Below are 7951 nucleotides of genomic sequence, written 5' to 3' on the forward strand. Positions count from 1 at the left end.
ACCTTGGTATTTGCCTTTGAAACACATTATGTTAATCATCTTGAAAAATCACAAACATAAATTTAAAAAAAAAGGGTCAATATGACCACCAAGTTTTTCAATCAACTTTTCCTTTTTGCTTTTCAGTAGGTTCACATTTGTTGAACCATTATATATAAGAAATTGGTAATCAACCCAACAAATTGGAATGTATTTAGTCAAAAGATCGCTTTGTTAGTTTATGTTATAATTTATCATACTGTTAGTGAATTTGTATTGTAAATGTAATAAAAGTGGTAGAAAAATTGTGAACTATTACAATTAAAAATCTAACACAGATCTACATGATGGATATAATTAACCTATTAAAAATAGTTCCAAATACAAATACATCAAAGTACAATGTAATTAAGCATTACATATATAATCTAAAACATAATAGACATGAAGTAAGTGTATGATTAAGTAATTTTCAAACATAGAGCAAAAAATAAAAGTAGTCTTACTAAAATTACTTTCTATATGAACTCAATTCTTGTTAAAATGTGTTTAACTCTTCATTCACGACATATATTCTTCTTTGAACAACCTCTTGTGGTTCTTGGTAGGTGTTGCTATCACCAAATCCTTCGGGGGATGCCCATTTAAAGAAATGGCAATCATCTCTAGTATTTTCATATTGACAACAATAATATAACATATTTGGGTTATTCTTTGATTTGAAAATTCTAACAACTACCCTTTGTCTTGGTGAACATTTACACATACAGTTATGATATAGTAGATATTCACCGTTTCTACTATTACCTCTAGTATTTCTAAATGAAGCACTTGAAGATGTCATGATGTAACCTGTATTTCAATAGAAAACAAGTTAAACAAAGGTAATGAACATGTACAAAGTTAATAATGATCTTGTAAATAACATTAAAAACATGGTTACAAACCACCCTAAATAATGATAAGATCATAAGTCTAAAATAGTGGCATATGTAATACAAAAATCTTCGTCATGACAATCAAGTAAATAAGTAAGTTCCAAAACAAATTCTTACAAATTCTAATTTCATAAACCACACATATCATTAGAATCAAAATAAGATAAAAAGTATCATGCCACCATACAAGCATAACATTAAAATCATGAATCAGGTAATGGATTTTTGTATGAACCTCGATTATGGCTTGCAACTTGACATCATGAACAAAAGATGAGTCTTTTTTAAATAAATTGAGACTTCATTCGATAGTGTCGAGGCCTTCCAAGTGGTCATTTTGAGCATGGAGGTTTAAGTGAAGGATATAAGCGACTTTGAGCATCACAAACATATCCACCAGCATCAATGGTAGGCATATTGTGATTTGGAATTGAATTGAAGTGTCCAGAATATATCAATTCTTGCATTGGAAGCTTGAAACATGAGTCAACATATTCATAAACATCCTATTTCATCTCACATATTGCTGCACATGCATGCTCACAAGGGATTCCGACCATTTGCCAAGCCTTACAAGTACATGTATGCTCTCTCAAGTTCACATTTACATATACCTTCATATTGAATACCTTAAACACACCACCAACATATGGATATACAGGAAATGACTCACTCTTTATAATGTTTTCCAACAACTTTCCTCAATCTTTGGGCCAATTGGAGCTTTCCAATTTTCTATGGCAACCACATGATCACATGCTAGATGAGAAAACTTATCCATATGTGTCATTACTAAGTTCAAAATTGTGTAATGACATTTCTCCTTCAACCAAGCATTCAATGATTCAACAAGATTAGTTGTCATCTTATCCCATCATTTTTTTTTTTTTTTGCAAACTTTGACATTGCCCAATGTTGTGGACTGTTCTCTTCAACCCACTTCACTAGGTCACTGTTCTATGTCTTCAATTTTTCCATGGCTGTAACATAATTGTCATCCAACCTAGCATACACAACACTATCAAGTAGCAACAATGCATCCTCTTTACTTTTCTCTCCCTTCATACTATGTTTCGTCATATAGCTACTAAAATTCTCCTTCACATGACGATAGCAATATGCATGATTTTCTATTTCAAAAAGTTGAGAAACACTACGAAGGATTTCTTGATGCCTATCTAATATTATGACTATCTCTTTATTTTCAATTATGCCCTTCAATTTCTGCAAAAACCATAATCAATCCTCATAGTTTTCTGAACTTATAACACCAAATGCAATTGGGAACATGTCATCATTAGCATCATAAGTTGTTGCAGAAAATAAGGAGCCCCTATAAAGTCCACTTAAATGGGTTGAGTCAATTGCAATAACAGGTCGACAACCCATTAAAAACACTTGAATTGAAAAAGAATGTGCAATGAACAATTGCCAAAAATGCCCATTTTGTTGGCACATTAAGCAATCGTCCCTAGATTAATGTCTACCAATCTTTGACATAACCATGGCAACAACATATACGAGTTTTCTGGAAGACCATATATTCTCTCATTTTCCATTTCTTTGTATATCCAAGCTTGCTTATAACTCAATGAAACACCATATCGACTCTTGAAATCTTTGCAAACTTGTTGGGCAAATACTGAGGGGTTGCCCTTATTACTTGCTCTATGACACGAGCACCTCTCCTTCCCCGCATTGAAGGATGACTTGAACACTCAACATCTGCATAATGATTGTGTACATCATTGAAGATGTTAACCTTCAAAATTTTAGTTGTGCCTATTGAATGAGACGTTATTATTGGCACCCATCCACTGAACAACACCTAGATATTCACTTTGAAGAGTTCTTTTTGAATTTGTATTGAAATCTACCAACTAATGACATCGTAGATAATGCATTTCTAAATTCATCTGCATTAGGAAAACTATGCACACTCCCAATAATAAGTTGAGGACAAAGACTTATATCATGTGGCTTAACTTCAGTTTTTGCACATTTGGATATGAAGCCTTGAGAAAGTCCTAAATTATACTCATTGTTTGCTTGACATGATGCAACTAAATTTTGTGTCTCCTCTATACTATTATGACTGTATTATATAGCACACTCAGTTAAGTAATATTATAAGCAGCTTGCATCATGGAATTAATGATGACTAATATAATACAACATATATCACTTACCAATAATCATTTTGCACATTGACTATACCTCCTTCAACTTTTACTCTTCGAGCCCATTTTAGTACATAAATACGAGCATAATCATGACTATGGGATAACATCATATGTATGTCATCATCATCATCCAATAGTTGAAGTGCAGATGGATCTAACTCAAGGGTGTAACGAAATTTATATCCATTTAAATTAATATCCAAACGTTCACATGCCTTTGAAACAAAATCATCATATGACATCCCTTGTCCAATGTACATGTCTTTTTGTTACCCACCCTTGTATTGTATTTGTTTATCCTCCTTAGGTACAATCTCCTCTCCTTCATGAAGGTATAAATGGAATTTCCCAAGTCCATTTACCAATGAAGAAGTACGTCTTCTTTCACCGATAATCAAATCAATCTATTTCACAATATTACAACCAAGGAAAATTTTACAACAAATGAAAATTGTAATCAATTGAGACATATTTTATATAATAAAGAATAATATTTGTAGTATATTAGACATGTTAGGGATATGCCAAAGAACCCACAACTGCCCAATTTCAGAAGAAATTTGAAATTTTCAAAATTTTACCTTATTGTAATGTATCATAGTATTATTGTATTTGTATTGTAATTGTAGTATATTTTTATTGTACCTCTGTATTTTAAAAAAAAAAATTAATTTTATAGATGTTTTTTTATACATCATTAGATTACCGTCAACAACTTCATGTATTGAAATTACAATAGTGTATTTTTGTTGTCTTTTTATAATTTTGGCTTGCAAGGTTGTTTCAAAACATTGATCATGATAGGAATACAACATGATAGCCTAGAAATGTCAATTTAGTAAAAAACAATTCAATATTTTGTCATTTTGGTATATTATAATGTATCGTAATGTTAATGTTTTTGCATTGTAACTGTATTGCATTTGTATTGTACTTGTACTTTATAATTGAAGTAATGGTTCTTTTACACAACCTTCAAACTACTAGGCATTCAACACATCATACCAGTATAATACTCATACAAAAGGTAACAAATTCATAATAAAAGACAAAGTGGTCCCATACAAAGTGATTTCAGTTTTCAACAACAATCCAAATATGTTCATAAATACACAAACAAAGTGGTCCCAAACAAGCATGAAACAACTGAAAAATTTTTTTTTCCCTCTACCATGTTAAACCAGTCTCAACAACAAAACTAAAGTAGAAACCTTTTCAATGGAAATCAATAATTATCATATCAAACAACCCACCCGGAAATAAATTAAAATAAAAACACAGTTTCAATATGACCAAAATAATATAAAAAATTCAAAAAAATAAATTTTAATAACATTTTACACAAAAAATGTAATTTCTTTCTCAAAACCTCCTTCAACATTTCAAATATAATATCTTAAATCTACATTGTTAAAATTATTAACATTTCGTTCCTTCAATCCAAGTTTTAAATTATTTAATTTTTTTTTTTTGCATAAACTGATGTATTTTTGTTTGTTTGTTTGTTTGTTTTTTTTTTTTTTTTTTTTTTTTTTTGCATTTAAAAAAAATCTTACCTTTAATGGATTTCTTGATAAATTCACACAAAAACAAGCTTTATGGAGAGAGTTTCAGATCATGAATTGAAGTGTTGGATTTTTTTTCCTCTTTGCCTTTTTCCTTCTTCAATACCTTCAAGCTCCAGCTGGGTTAAAGAACTTTTTTTTTTGTTGCTTTTGATTTATTAAGGGTAGTCTTGGCATTTAAACAAAATATGGTCTTTGGAGGAATTATCATATTTTCAACCTACCCTTCAGAAGAATTATCAAATCTACCAACCCTTTCAGGTCATTTTTTTTGCCCTACCCACCCTAAAGGGTAATTTACCTTTTATATATATATATAGCACTCACACCCTATCATGATTATCACAATTACATAATTTGATTTTTTTTTTTTTTCCAAAATCACCACATATAACCAAAAAACTCTTTTTCTTATCATATCTAAGATATAAGATTTTGTTTAGTTCAACTCAATTGAATATTTAGAAATTTTATATCTTCATAAATAAATCAACCTATATTCATAAAAAAAAAAAATATATATATATATATATATATATATATATATATATATATATATATATATATATATATATATATATTTTATTCACAAATTAAATAACTAAATCATAATCTAGATTCACATCTTCCAAAAAAAAATTAAATTATTCAAAATTATTTAACAAATTTAAAATATTAATCTAAGAGTTAGAATCTCTTTTGAAAAAATTGATTTTCAAATTCTAAACTCCCAAATCTTTAGCCTCATTTTACCTTACGCTCTTTGATATTTGTAATAAAGGGTGTTTGTAAAAAGATGTTAGAAAAATCTAATTTATACTTAGGGTTTTTAATATAAGAAGACCTTTATACCCTTTTTAAATTTATCTAATAAATTTTATACTTTTAATTATTATTTTATCCTTAAAAATTAATTTGGCGTATTGTGATGTTTTTGTACTACTATGAGTCCAATGACCCTTGATTACTTATTGGAGCATTACAACTAAATCATATACCAACAAAAACATTTGTAAAATTTATCCTTTACTTAATAACAATAGTACAGTCAATCCAAAAGGGAATTTGATGCACATTTAACAAAGTGTGTAAGGGTTTTATTATTTTCATATTTTTTAAATTTTATTGTCTTTCTCATTTGATATTTTTTAATAAATGAACTTTTATATAAGAATTGGAAGCTACACTTGATCAAAACATACTATCCTTTACAAAACCCTTTGAATGTGGTTTTTTTTTTTTTTTAATGCAATATGTTTGATTGTAATGTAACTTGAATATAGTTTTACTATTCTAGAAATTTACCCACCACTTAATAAAGATAAGAAAAAAAGAAAACGATGATGATAACAACAACAATGATAATGATGATGATAAAAAATATATTAATAATGTTTGGGATGCTTCCACACATGATTAATATCTTTGATTACTAAAAATTTCTATCACCATAAAGCAATTTATTATTATTTAATAATAATAAAATATGTCAGCAAATAAATTATTGATTCAATAATTATTAATTAAAATTATTGTACACAAATCTTTTTGACAAATAGGCTTCAAATTTTCCTCTTAGGTAGTAGTGATTATATGAAACATTATTTGAAATTATGGTGAAAATGTCTGCTTGTTGTTCACTGTAATGGATTGTTTCGTAGATTTATATTTAAAAAAAATTATTGTGCACCAAGTTATTGGTTTGTTCTAAATGATAAAGGATTGTCTACTACAATTTGCTTCCCAATAAACTATTCCACTTGCCATCAACTCAACTCAAAGTCCTCTTCATTCAACCTTGCAGATTAACAGGCTAACTTTCATCTCTCCTCAGAATAAACTCTATTTTCAATAAGATTCGTACCAACTCCATTTATAATGGCATTTAAGCAGAATAATGAGTGACAATTAACATCTTCATTTTCTCTTGATAGCTATGGAAATAGAATAACAAATAATTTCAAAAATAAAAATAAAATAAAAGTAGAATTTTCAGTCATCTTTTATACAAGATATTTTATTACAAGTTTTTTTTTTTAAAATATTATTTAAATTTTTTTTTTTTAAATTGTTTGAATAAATTATTCTTAAAAATAATTTTTTATTATGATTTTATAAAAACAATTATAAATTCAATTTATAAAATATAAACTAACATTAATTGAAGTTTTTATTAAATAGGAAATTAATTTTTTAATTACAATTAAATTCAAAATAATAATTTTAATAAAGTATGATTAGTAATATTAAAAAATAAAATTTTATATATTTTTATAAATATTATATAATTGAAAATAAATAATAATATTAAATTAATAATTGATAATACTATTTTATTTTAAATAAATTAAAAAAATAAAGTTTAATTTTTTAAAGTATAAATAAATCAAATATTTTATTACACGCATGCTTTTAGTCCTTAATTAGGATATAGTATTTTAATTTTTTTTACTTAACTTGTAATTAATTAATCAAGTTTTTGAATTTCAAATTATTATTAAATTTAGATGATTTATTAAATAATTTAAAGCATTAATTATGTTTCACCTAATTTAGAATTTGTTTATCTATGAGAAAATTCAAAAATATAGTTCTTTCTATAGGAGAAATAGTAAATCATGATTCATAAGGTACTAGTCTAGGTTAGTTATTATATATATTTTTAAGTTTGAAAGTATTTATAAAAATTATTAATAATAAATTCAATACTAGGTCTTGTTGATTTGAAATTCATTTTCTATTAATAATATATATATATATATATATATATATATATATATATATATGTGTGTGTGTGTGTGTTTCTATAGATTTTTATATTTATTACGCCACTATTGAATTTTAAAATATTTTAAAAATTACTAGATTCATTAAGTGAATTCAACACATTAAGTTTTAAAGTTTATATACTTAGTGAAAAAAGTGAAAAAAAATATAATCATGTGTAAAAAAAAACTAGCAAAGTCATTAAAAATGAATTGTGACCTTTTAGCTTTAATTTGATCGATTTTGAGTTCCACGACTTTCTAATACTAATTGAATTAGTTTTAAGTTTAAATTATTTTAAATATACTAATTTTGTATGAAGTGTTGCTTGATTTTAAATCTATTATTCTAATAAAGAAATTTAGAGAAGTTAAAAGAAATTTAGATTATATGTATAATTTAAATGAATATCATATTAGAACATTTGTTGTATTTGTATTGGGTGATGGAGAGAAAATGAAAGAAGATATATATTGAATTCTATTTGTTGCTTTTTATGGTTTTGATTTTATTTCTTATT

The sequence above is a fragment of the Vitis riparia genome, chromosome 2 (assembly GCF_004353265.1).
Source record: "Vitis riparia cultivar Riparia Gloire de Montpellier isolate 1030 chromosome 2, EGFV_Vit.rip_1.0, whole genome shotgun sequence".
Classification (NCBI taxonomy): Eukaryota; Viridiplantae; Streptophyta; class Magnoliopsida; order Vitales; family Vitaceae; genus Vitis; species Vitis riparia.